A 13,867-nucleotide genomic window follows, 5' to 3' on the forward strand; every position below is an offset into this window, starting at 1 on the left:
TCTTTTGGTTGCAGCTTGTGTAGGATATTTTTTCCATACTTTCACTTTCAGTCTCTTTGTGTCGCAGGGTCTAAGATGAGTCTTGTAAACAGCATATTGATGGGTCATACTTTTTAATCCATTCCTCTGGTCTATATCTTTTAATTGGAGAGTTTAATCCATTCACATCCAAATTTATTGATGTGAAGGGAGTTCTTGAACCAGCCATCTTATCCTTTGGTTTTAAGTTGTCATGTCTATTTTTTCTCTCTGTCTCCTTTTTTTTCCTTTAAGTTACCCTTACTAATATTCTTCAGTTCTGTGACCTTCACCAGACCTCTCTCTCCTTTCTTTTTTTCTCAGCCAGTAGAGCTCTCTTTAGTATTTCTTGCAGGGCATGTCTCTTGTTAACATATTCTCTCAGCATTTATTTGTCTGTGAAAATTTTAAACTCTCCCTCAATTTTAAAGGCGAACTTGGCTGGATAAAGAATTTTTTGCTGGCAGTTTTCTCTTTCAGAATCTTAAATATCTCTTGTTGCTTTCAGAACTTTCTCCTTTTTAGTATTTGACAATCTGATCAGTATATGTTTCAGCGTGGTTTGTTTGGATTTATTCTATTTGGAGTTTGTCAGGCATCTTTGATTTGCATATTTATGGCATTTGGAAGGTTGGGATGTTTTCCCTAACTATGTCTTGAAACACTCTTCCTAGCCCTTTACTCTTCTCTTTTCCTTTTGGGACACCAATGATTCTTATATTTGTTCACTTCATGTTGTCCATCATTTCCCTGAGAGCCATTTCAAATTTTTCTATTTTTTTCACCATTTGTTCTTTTATGTGTTTGCATTAAATTTCTCTGTCCTCTAGTTCATCTGTTCTTTCTTCTGCCTCTTCAGATTTGCTGTTGTGTCTCTAGTATATTTTTAATTTGATCAATGGTATCTTTTATTTCCATAAGTTCTGCTATTTTTTAATTTACTCTTTCAAATTCTTCTTTATGCTTTTCTAGAGTATTCTTGATGTCCTTTATGTCTTTAGCCATCTCATTGAAGTTGTTTTGGAGATTTGTGTGTGCTTCTTTAATTAATTGCTCCAAATTTTGTGTCTTTTTTGGCTTTTTAGTTTGTTCATTTGGCTTGTCCATATTTTCTTGCTTCTTCAGGTGCTTTATGATTTTCTGTTGGCTTTGGGGCATTTGCTTTTCTTTGTTAAGATTATTTTGAGAAATGCAGGATTATTTGAGCATTTATATATAATTTGGCAGAGCTACGGCTTCCTGGAGTACAGTTTCCATGACTTGCCAGCAGGTGGCACTCTTGAACTGCCTCTTACTCTCAAGCCAGCCTTCCTCAAACTTCTCTGGTGCACTGAGCGGAGTCCAAACTGGGTGGGGATCCAATCACTGCACCAGTTCTCCAAGCGCACTGGGGACTGCCTGCCCTGGGGGTGCAATGTGGTCCCTGGCAGTGCAGCAGGGAGTCCACTCAAGGGCACCCTCCAGCTCAAATGTGCCCTGCTCCCTGCCTGCCATGCACCTGTGAGCCTTTAGGGTGTGGAGGGGCTCCTGATGCTTCCACATGGCTCCCTAGCCTATCTCTGCTTCTTGCCATTGTATACCCCGGACTTCCATGGGGGGAGAGTAAATGCTGCCTCCTGGGTTCCCTCACGGGAGCTCCTGGCCATCTGGCTGTGGAGGATCACCTCCTCAGCTAACTGCCAATGTGGATGCGCAGGAGTGGAGAGCTGCTTCTCACTCCCTTTTCCAGCAGCTCTCTCACTGCTGCCACCCAGGTAGGTGGTCCTGGCTGAACAAACTCCCCCATCCCTCACCCACCATGTACTGTAGGAGTCCCTCTATGGCTGGTCACACCCTGAAACTGCAGTCCTGGGCATCTTCCCCAAATTGTAACTTTTCAATGTTTAATAAATTATCCAAACAATGTATGCATATGGCTAAAAATAAATAATAAAGGAAGTCTAAAATAAAGAAAAATTAAAAACTATTTTAACTAGTCAAATATATGAATAAAAGCTGTTGTCTCTGTTCTCCCCACTCCCAGGTCAAACCCTTTCTATCAATAGGAATATTCTATTATTGGAAATGTGTGAAGTTTTTACTGTTTGCTTTGGGATACCATAGTTCCAATTTTCCAACAAATGCTCAAGAGTAGGGAAACAACATGCTATTCCCAGTGAAGAAATGAGCATATCCCTCTGATTATGCAAAGCATGAGGCTCATGTGTAAAGTGTTCCTGGAGAATCCTGGATCTCCTATCATATTCATGCTTCTGGTGTCACCTTGGCAAGCATGTTCAGAAATATGGCATTTAGGAAGTGCCCACTGTGTTTGGAACCTATACAAGTGTATGCGTGCATGTTTTTATGTGTGAATGTGCATAAGAGAATGCTAAAAATACTTTTAATCTATTTGATGCCATAAAGTCCCCATAAAAGAGAAAGACATAAAATGGAACAAAGTTAAGCCAATTTAGTAGTGTAGTAGGAGAGAAAAATTAGAGCTAAAGTGGTGAAGCAAAACTACCTTGTAATGACAGTTGCTGATTTTGATCCTTGCCACCCTAGTCTTTCCTCATATTGGCTCAAGTGTCTAAAGGGATGGTATGACCCACAAGAATAAAGTCAGGTGGGGGACAGCTCAGCCAGAGGTATGACACATTCTTTTGTCCAGAGCAGTACTTCCTGTGGGTGGATCATAGACCAGAGGGAAACACAGGGCTCTAGAGAATCTCCTGAAGCATTCATTGTCCTAGACATCACTCCTGACCCAGAGGATACCCAGCTGATGCACTCCTTGCTCAGGACACTGTTAATAAATGTTCATTGGGGTCTTACTATAATTGTAAGGGATCTGGAAGCTATGTAATTATAGTTCCCTGCCCTCAACTTGTTTATCGTCTGCATTGAAAAACACAATTAATGTCCCCTTTTGGATTCCCTGGGAGAAGAATCTGAGATGCAGATGAGTGAGCAGGAAATTTATTAGGGAGACTCTTTGAAGTCAACATGAGTGAAGGGGTGAGGGAAAGAGGATCCAGCAGATGGAGAGATTACACTGTGATGTGTTGTAATGTAGATCTCAGCCAAAAAATCCCAAGGGCAACTCTAGAACTGGGATGGCCATGCGGTGTTGTCCCATATTAGGCTGAATGTGCCAGGCCTTTATATCCACAGATTAACCAGTCATTGGAGGGAGACCTTCTCTAGAAAGGGACTTGCCCTCCAGTATGGCAGCCTTCTTCAGCCAAGGGCAAGTCCCAGAGATGGGCTCAGCTGAGACATGTCAGCCACCAACATCACCAGTGCTGGGGGAATGAGTGCTTCAGTCCTGAAGGGGTATCTGGGTTCTGCACCCCTAAAATCACATGAAGACAACATTAGTAACCAGCATAATACACATAAATGTTTTATTGTGTGCCTCACATAGGCTGCAAGTATTGTTGGAATTAAGATGCTGAGGAAAAGAATGAGAACTGGAGTTCTCAGGGGAAGCTTCATGAATTAAACAGTACTTGTGGTAACTTGGAAAACAGGAAGTATTTGGATACCTAAAAAGAAGATGAGAAAATTTAGGGAAATATCAAATTTTGGGTGAACAGCATGAATGAATGTATAAAGGTGGTAATAAGCTTGGTCTATTAGTGTCATTAATAGAATTGTCTGAAAAAAGAATGTATACTGTAAGAGTACTGGGAAATAATATCATCTAGCTAGGGTGGGCTAGAAGGAGGGCAAGACTGTGGAGAATCTTGACAGAGATGTAATTGTTTTTATTATGCTTTACAACTTTATTGAAATGTTTTTTATATACAATAAAATGCTCCCATGTAGTAAAATGAGTTTTGGCAAATATATACAGCCATGTAGCCATCACTCCACTCAAGATATATAAAATTTCTCTTATCCCAGAAAGTTCCTTCATGCACTTTTACAATCAGTCAGTCTCCCCTGCCTGACCTGATTTTTCTCAGTATAGATTAGCTTTCCTGATACTGTAATGTCATGTAAATGTAATCATACTGTATGCTCTCTTTTGTGTCTGGATTCTTTCACTCAGCACAATGTTTTTATTGCTGAATAGTATCCCATTGAACTCTACTGAATGGATATAACACAATTTGTTTATACTTTAATAGACATTTGGGTTGTTTTAGTTTATTTGGTTGTTTTAGTTCTCGCCTATTATGAATAAATTCTCTATGAACATTCATGTACAAATCTTTTTAGTTTTGTATACATTTCTTTTGGGTAAATACCTAGAAGTGGGATTTCTAAGTCTGATACAGTGTATGTTTAACTTTTTAAGAAACTGCCAAACCTTCAAAAAAAGTTATTATACCATTTTATATTCCTACCAGCAATGCTAAAAAAAATTCCATTTGCTCTGCATCCTCACCAGTACTTAATTTAGTCAGTCTTTTTTATTTTAGCCATTTTAATGACTGTATTATGGTAGCTCATTGACGTTTTAGTTTGTATTTCCTTGACAACTAAAGATGTTGAGCATCATAATTGGAAAGCATTTATGAACTGTTTATTGAACTCTTTTCTGGGTGTTTAATTGGGTTGTCTGTCTTATTATCATGGATTTTAAGGGTGTATTATATATTCTGATACATATTCCTTTTTCTGATATTTGTATTGCAAATATATTTTCCAGTCTGTGGCCTGCCTTTTATTTTTGCCTCACATGCTTAACAATCTTTTGAAGAATCAAAGTTTTTAATTTGACAAATTCCAGTATGTCTATTATTTTTCCTTCATGTTTTGTGCTTTTTGATTCCCATCTAAAAAATCTTTGGCTATATCAATGTAGTAAGTTTTATTTGAGAACTTCTATAGCTTTGATTTTATGGTTTCTGATTAATTTCAGGTTTCTTTTTTGTATGTTATAAGGTCGGAATTGAGGTTCATTTTATTCTGTATTAATATCCAGTTTTTTCCAGAATCATTTGATGAAAATAGTATCCTTCAACCAATGAATTACCTTAGAAACTTTGATGAAAATCAACTGATGATATATATGTGTGACTATTTTTGAGCTCTCTTCTGTTCCATTGATCTATGTGCCTACCCTTATATTAATACCTCACTGCTTGATTACTGTAGTTTTTTAGGAAGTCCTGAAATCAGGCAGTGTTCCAGTTTGCTAAGGCTACTGAAATGCAAAATACAAGAAATGGGTTGACTTCTATAAAGGGGATTTATTATGTCACAAATTTACAGTTCTAAGGCCATAAAAGTGTCCAAACTAAGGCATCAACAAGAGGCTGCCTTCAATGAAGAAAGGCTGATGGCGTCTGGAACACCTCTGTTAGCTGGGAAGGCATGTAACTGTTATCTGCTGGTCCTGTGCTCCCAACTTGCATTGCTTTCAGCTCTTGATTCCAGTGGCCTCTTTAAGAGTCTGGGATTCTCACTTAGCTACTCCAGGACAAGGAGTGGGCTTCATCTCTTAGCTTAGTATCTCCAAACGTCTGGTTTCAATGGCTACCTCCAAAATGTCACTGAGTGTTTTCTCTTGAAGTGCTCCAGTGAACTAATCAAGACCCAACTTGAATGGGTGGGGTCACACCTCCATGGAAATAATCTAATCAAGTGGTCTCACCTACGGCTGGGTGAGACACATCTCCATGGAAACAACCTAACCAAAAGATCCCACCCATAATAAGTCTGCACCTGCAAGACTGGATTAAAAGAACATGGTTCTTGTGGGGGACATAATAGATTCAAACCAGCACAAGCTGTATGCATCGTCAACTTTGTTATATTTTTATAACTGTTTTACCTATTCTAAGTCCTTTGCATTTCTCTCTCTCTATATATATATTATTATTTATTTATTTATTTATTTAAATTTATTGTGCCTATACATAGAAAACAAAGTAAAAATACAGAATGCTTCATGAATTTGCATGTCATCCTTGTGTAGAGGCCATCCTAATCTTCTGTATATCATTTCAATTTAGTATATGTGCTGCTGAAGTGAACACTCTATATATTTTAGAATCATCATTGTTAACTTTACAATAATAGATTGCTGGATTTTGACTCATATTGCACTGAATCCATTGATTGTTTTGGAGAGGACTGACATCTTAACAATATTCAGTCTTCCAATCTATGAGCATATCAGTGTGTCAGTTTGGTTCCTCAGAGAAACAGGCACCATGATGGGATTAGATATGCATGAGAATTAGAGGGGCAGGAGAGAGGGATGCCTATGAAGGATAAAGAGAATGGAATGGGAGCAGGCAGGGAGAGACTGCTGATCATGATAATTGTAAGAGAGCTAAGGAAGGAAGATTGAATAGGAATAGCCTCAGATTTCAACATGGTTCTGAGAAAAATTTGGCCAAGCCAAAGCAGAGTCCTCAAGCCAAAGTTCCTTTTTAGAGAGGGGCTCAATTTTCAACAGGAATGGGCCAAAACTAGAATACCAGCTGCCCTCAGTCATTGGCTGGGTAGTCCAGGGAAAGTGTGGTCTCAGCAAAAAGTATTGGTAGATTCAGAGGAGGCAGCAGATGGGACTGTCCATCAGTTTAGCTACCTGCAATAGGTTCTACTGATGACCTGAGAGGCACATTTAAATGGGTGCCATGTGTATTTCTCCAGTTTTAGATCATTGATTTATTTCAGCTATGTTTTTTAGTGTACAGGTCTTGCACATACTTTGTTAAATCTATTCTTATGTATTTTGTATTTTCTGATCTTATAAATGTAAAAGAAATTTACTTTTTTTTTTATTTTCCAGTTTTTTTTTTTGCATATTAACTTTGCATTCTGCTTCCTGGCTAAATTCATTTATTAGTACTAGCAGTTGTTTACTTTTTTGCTTTTATTTTTTGTAAAAAGTTTTTCTATGTGTGTACTCATGACATCAGTAAACGCAGTTTTACTTATTTTCCAATATGGATGTTTTTACCTTTTTTTTTTTTCTTCTTGCTTTATTACATTGTCTAGGACTTCCATTACAATATTGAGTAGAAGTAGGGAGAGTAGATATTCTTGACTTGTTCTTGATCTCAGGACAGCATATTCAGTTTTTTCACTATCAAGTATGATGCTAGATGTAGGGTTTAAATAGATGCCACTAATCAGGTTGAGGTATTTTTCTCTAGTTTTAATTTGCTGAGAGCTTTTTTATCATGAAGGTGTGTTGTATTTTTTCACATGCTTTTTCTGTATCTATTGCAATGATGATCTGGTTATACTTCTTAATTCTTTCAATAAGGTGAATTACATGACTGATTTTCAAATGTTAAACCTACTTTGAATTTTTGGAATAAATCCTACTTGGTCATTATGCATTATGTGTTTTATTTATTGTTGGATTCTGCTTGCTAAAATTTTGATAAGGATTTTTGGATCTATATTCATGAAGGATATTTATCTCTAGTCTTCTTTTCCAGTGATCTTTTTCTACTTTTAATATTAGGTTTTACCAGCTTCATACTGAAAGAGTTTATATAAGATTTGTATTATTTATTCCTTAAATTTGCAATAGAATTCATCAGTGAAACTATCTGGGCTTGAGGTTTTCTTTGTGGCAAGATTATTAGTTTAAAAGTAAATTTATTTAATAGATAAAGAATTACTCAGATTTTGTACTTATATCACTTTTTGGTAAATTATAGTTTTCAAAGAATTTGTCCAGTTCATTTAAATTGTTGAATTCTTAACATAAAATTTCATGCTATGCCCCCCTTTTATCCTTTTAATGACTGTACTATCTGTATTGTCCCATTTCATTCATAATATTGGTAATTTGTTTTACCTCTGTTTTGTTTTTAAGTCTAGCTAGAAGTTCATCAGTTTTATTGATTTTATTGGTATTATTGATTTTCTCTATTGTTTCTGTTTCTGGTTCATTGATTTTTATCTTTCTTTTACTAGTTTAGACTGAATTTGGTATTTTTTCTGAATATCTTTAAGGTGGAGGTTTAAATGATAAAACTTAGAGCTTCTTTCTTTTCAAATATAATCATCTAAAGCTATAAATTTCTCTCTCTTTTATCAGTTCTCATAATATGGTCCACAGATTCCAGGAGTCTCTAAGTCGCTTTTGGGGACTGCACAATCAAAACTATTTTCATAACAATACTAAGGCATTATTTGCCTTTTAAACTTTGTTGGCATTTGCCTTGATGATACAAAAGCAAAAGTAGACAAAATTGCTGGCACTTTAGCATGAGTTGGTGACAGTAACATCAAACAATAAGAATAGACATTATATTTTTCACTACTATGCATGCACAGTAAAAAAAAGTTCACTTAAGAATGTCTTTGATGAAGTAGTAAAAAAGATTAATTTATTTAATATCTATTCTTGAGTACATAAAAATAAACTTTTTACTTTAGAATACTTTCAGATTTACAGAAAAATTGTGAAGATAGTGAAGAGTTCCCATATACCCCACACCCAGTTTCTCCTATTGTTAATGGCTTTCATTAGTATGGCGCATTTGTGTGATTAATGAACAAAAATTGATACATTATTATTAACTAAAGTCCATTCTTGATTCAGATTTCCTTCATTTTTACTTAATGTCTTTTTCTGTCCCAGGATCAATTTAGGATACCACATTACAAATAATCATGTATCTTTAGGCTCCTCTAAGCTGTGATGGTTTCTCAGACTTTCCTTGTTTTTGATGACCTTAATAGTTTTGAGGGGTACTGGTCCAGTATTTTGAAGAAATGTCTCTCAATTGGGATTTGTCTGATGTTTTTCTCATTTTTAGACTGGAGTTGTCGGTTTGTAGAAATAGAAACACAGAGGTAAAGTGTCATTTTCATCGTATGATATCAAGTCAACTTGGTTAATCACGGTTAAGCTGACCTTGACCAACCAGCTGAGGCAGTGTTGTAAGGTTTCTCCACTGTTCAGTTACTCTTTCATCCTCCTTTCCATATTATACTCTTTGGAAGAAAGTCACTACATGAAGCTCACTTAGGGCAGGGTATCTATATAAATTATTTCGGAATCTTCTTCCCAAGAAATTTGCCAATCCCCACTCCTATTTTTAATTTATTCAGTCATTTATTTATATCAATATGGACTCATGGATAGTCATGTTATACTCTATGTTATAATCCAGTATTACTTTATTTTGGTTGTTTTTGTTGCTCATTTTCTTCCAGCTTTAGCAGTTAGGAGTTCTTTTGGTTGACATCTGTGTTCCTTTTATTTACTCTCATCATTGTGTGTGTGTGTGTGTGTGTGTGTGTGTGTGTGTGTGTGTTTAGTACCTCCTTACTTTCTGATTCTAAAAGATGTTCCAGATGGCTCATCTCATGTATTTCTTGCTCCATTTCTGGAATCAATCATTTCCCCAAGGAGTCTTGTTTCCTGTTATTGGAAAATGATATTAGAAACTAAGATCTGTGAACAAAATTTTTTCCAAATGACTAATGCATGATGTAACAAAATCATATATGGGTAAAAGATCCATTTGAAGTGCAAAATAGATTAATAGATTTTAATATAATTAGACTAAGTTAAGTTCAATGACATAGTTTCAGATTTCACATTGTAATGAATCTTTAAGAAATTTATTCTTTTCATGTTGTGGCATAGTGTCAAAGAAAAGTATCTACAATTACCTGTATAGGCTATTAAAATGCCCCATCATTTTCCACAACTACAAATTTTTGTGAGGCTGGATTATTTTCATACACTTCAACTAAAACAGCCTATGACAACCAATTGAATGCAAAAGCAGATATGAGAATCCAGCTCTTTTAATAGGTAAGACAAAACCAGATTTGTAAAAGTATAAAAACATTGCCATTCTCATTAAATTTTGGAAAATATAGTTTTTTTATTCAATCATGTTAATAGGCAATGGGTTTATATTAGTCTAATAAATAAATATTTTTAAAAGTTCTCAGTTTTCATTTCTTATAGGCAAAATATTGATAGATATAATCTACATAAACAAAAGCCTGCTGTCATCATTAATTTTTGAGTATAAATGAGAAAATGAGACTGAGACAAAAAAGTTTAAGAACCACTGTTCTAAGCAATACTTTAGTGTCATTTCATAAATTTTGATACATTGGAGTTTTAATTTTCATCCACTTCAAATATTTTCTAATTCTCTTCTAATTTTTATTTTTTGTCCTTTGGTTATTTAGAAGTAAGCATTTTAACTTCCAGATACGTAGGAATTTTCAAGGTATCTTTCTATTTTTTATTTCTAGTTTAATATCATTGTGGTCAAAAATCATACTCTGGTTTCAATCCTTTTAAATTTATTGAGACGTATTTTATGGCCCCACATATGGTCTATCTTGGTGAATGTTCCATAGGCTCTTGTAAGAAGGTATATTCTGCAGTTTTTGATTGTATTGCTCTATGAAAATCATCTTGATTGACCTTTCCTTTTATCATTATTAAATGTCCTCCTTTATCTCTGGTACTATTCTTTACCCTGAAGTCTACTTCTGAAATAATACACGCAGTTCAGTTGGGTCTTGATTTTTTTTTTTTTTTTTTGGTCCAGTCTGAACTCTGATTTTTAATGGAGGGTTTTCTCATTTATGTTTAAGTAATTGTTGACATGATTGGTTCTGTTTTCTGTTTATCCCATCTGCTTTTTGTTGTTTTTTTCTCTTCTTAGGGATTACTTGATTATTTTTATTATTTAATTTTATGTAGACTGTGCTGCTCAATACAGTAATGACTGCCCATATATAATTACATAAATTTTAATTTATTAAAATCAAATAAAATTAAAAATTCAGTTTCTTAGTTGTGCTCACTCTATTTCAAGTGCTCACCAGCCCAGTGTGAATAACAGCTACCATACTGGACAGTATAAATTTCCATCATTGCAGAAAGTTCTAATAGATAGCCCAGCTCTAGGGCTCACAATATGCATCTTTAGCTTATCACAGTCTACATTCAAATAATATTGCACCAATTCACCTGTAATGTAAGAATCTTAAAACCATATGCATCCATTTTCCCATTCATGTCCTTTGTGATCTTTCCTTACATTTTAATTCAGCTACATATTAAACCCTACAATACATTGATTTTTTTGGCTTTAAATGGACAAATTTGGCTTTAAAGAACAAATATATTAATAAATGAGAGAAAGGTCTTTTATATTTATCCACACATTTACCACATCTGGTACTCTTCATTTCTCTATGTAAATTTGAGTTCTAGCTACAATTATTTTCTTTCAACATGGAGAACATCCTTTAATATTTCCTGCAGTGTATGTCTACTGGCAAAAATACTCTCAGATTTGGTCTTTCTGAAAAACGTGTGGTCATTCTTATCTTTGTTACACAGTACACAATGCACTGCTTTCCTCTACCTACATTTTACAATTTTCTCTGTCATTTGTTTCCAGTCATTTGATTATGATGTGCATTATGTTTTTTGATTGGGTTATATCTGCTTTGGAATCATTGATCTTCTTGGATCTGTGGTTTAGTTTTAATCAAATTTAGGATTTTTTTGTCATTCTTTCTACAAATATCTTTCCCTCCACACATCTGTTTCTGAAACTGTATGTCAGACCACCTGATATTGTCCCTTGGGTCATTGATGCTCCATGCATTTTTTTAGTCCTTTTTTCTTTATGTACTTCAGTTCAGACTATTCCTACTGCCCTGTCTAAAAATTCATTGATCTTTTCTTCTTCAGTGTCTAATCTGCTATGGCCATCTAGTGAATTTTTTACTTTGAATATTCTCTATTTTAACTTTAGAGATTTCATTTGTCTGTTTTTTTTAAAAAATAATTTCCATTTTTCTATTAATTATATTACTGTTTTACCTTAAACCCTTGAATATATTTATAATATCTGTTATAAAATGCTTCTTTGCTCATTTAATTTTCTCCATTATTTCTTGGTCTATTTCTTTTGGCTGACTTTTCCCATTTATGGGTCATACTGTCCTGCTTCTTCACATGTCTAGCAGTGTCTGATTAGATGCTGGACATAGTGATTTTTATGTTGTTGAGTGTCTGGATTTTGTTTTCTTCCTTTAAAGATTGTTGATATTTACTTTGGTATGCAGTTAAGTCACTTGGAGGTCACCATGATCTTTCTAGTGCTTATTTTAAAGTTTTGTTTGAGTATGTAAGTGTAGCCTTTATTCTAGACCTAGCTTAGCTTTACTCCTAAGCATATGCTTTCTGGAGTTCCTACCAAAAGACTTTGGTGTTCAGTGAGATGCTTCCATTCTGGTTAGTCAGAACACAAATGCCTGAAAATACTCTTTCATTGTTAGAAAATTTTCAGCTCCCCAATAGTTTCTCTTTTGCAATGGTTTTTCTGTGCCTGGACTCATGTAGTCTCGCCCTGTACATATACACCTTGGTATTGAACCAAATCATTAGGAACCCCTATGGAGATAGATCTGGAGCTCTATTTCTTCCTAGTTCCCTCATATCTGGTACTTTGTTCCACAAATTCTGGTGATTTAGCCTCTCTGAACTCCAATCTCTGCTCAAAAAAAATGAGACCACCATGAACTGCTTGGGTTTGCCCTTCCAATGTCAGGATCCAATAAATACTTCCAGGGAAAGTGGATAGTAGGACTACACCCATTGTTTACCTTCTTTTAGTCATTAAATTCCTGTGCTGACAGTTTTTCTATGTTTTAAAACAGTTTCATACATTAAGTACAGTTTTCTAGTTGCTTACCATAGGAGGGCTAATTATTACCAATTATTCCATCATGGTTGGAGTCTGAAGTCAACATTTAGTTTGGATACGATATGAAATAAGGAGACACTGAATGTTTTTGAACAAAGACATTGTATTTTAGAAGGATCAGTATTGAGAGAGACAGATAAATTGTATGATGATAAATTAAAAAAGCAAAATGAATTATGTAGGGAGTTGTGTGCCAAACATAACATGAATAGAACCTAATTTAACTAATGATGATGGTTTTGGGCAGAATTGTATCCCACAAAAGACATGTTCAGGACCTAACCCCAAGTCCCATGAATGTAGGCATATTTGTAAATATGATCTTCGAAGATGCTATTAATCAAGAGAAGGCCAAATTGGCTTTGGGTGAGCCCTTAATCAAATATGACTGACTGGTTCCCTCATAAAGTAGAGGCAATTTGGACACAGTCAGTAAAACAGAAATAGAACGATAGAGATAGTGATAGATTTAAAGATAGATAGATAGATAGATAGATAGATAGATAGATAGATAGATAGATAGAGAAGGCAGAGATGTAATTATGCCAAAAGCCAAGGCACATCATGGATGTGGGCCCTGCTATAGCCAGGGGAAAGGCATGGGATAGAATTTCATTGTATGTATGTACCACATTTTTTTTTATCCACTCATCTGTTGAACACTTGAGTTGCTTTCACCTTTTGGCTACTGTGAATAATGTCACTGTGAACATCCATGGGAAAGTATATGTTTGAGTCCCTGCTTTCAATTCTCTTGGATGCATACCTAGAAGTGAGATTGCCAGGTCACATGGTATTTCTATATTTAACTTTCTGAAGAACTGTGAAATTGTTTTTTCATGGTAGTAGCACCATTTTACATTCCCACCAGCAACGAACAAATGTTTGTATTTTTTCACATCCTCCTCAAAACTTGTTACTTTCCATTTTTGACTGGTAGCCATTCTAGTAAGTGTGACATGTTTCTCATTGTGGCTTTGATCTACTTTCCCTGATGGCTATTAATGTTGAGCATTTTTCATGTGCCTCTTGACCATTTGTTTATCATCTTTTGAGAAATGTTTGTTCTAGTGTTTTACCCATTTTTAAATTGAGTTGTTTGTCTTTTTGTTGTTGAGTTGGAGGGTTTCTTTATATATTTTGGATATTAAACCCTTATCAGATATGTGGTTTCCAAATAATTT

General features: G+C 35.0%; 1 non-coding gene across 1 annotated transcript; it reads right to left on the minus strand.

Moving 5' to 3' along the window:
• Window positions 1-5,887: 5,887 nt before the first annotated feature.
• LOC119528287 lies at window positions 5,888-5,993 on the minus strand. Its single transcript, XR_005215604.1, has one exon. It is a non-coding gene; the product is annotated as a U6 spliceosomal RNA (small nuclear RNA).
• Window positions 5,994-13,867: the final 7,874 nt, after the last annotated feature.

Source organism: Choloepus didactylus, chromosome 2, assembly GCF_015220235.1.
Source record: "Choloepus didactylus isolate mChoDid1 chromosome 2, mChoDid1.pri, whole genome shotgun sequence".
Classification (NCBI taxonomy): Eukaryota; Metazoa; Chordata; class Mammalia; order Pilosa; family Megalonychidae; genus Choloepus; species Choloepus didactylus.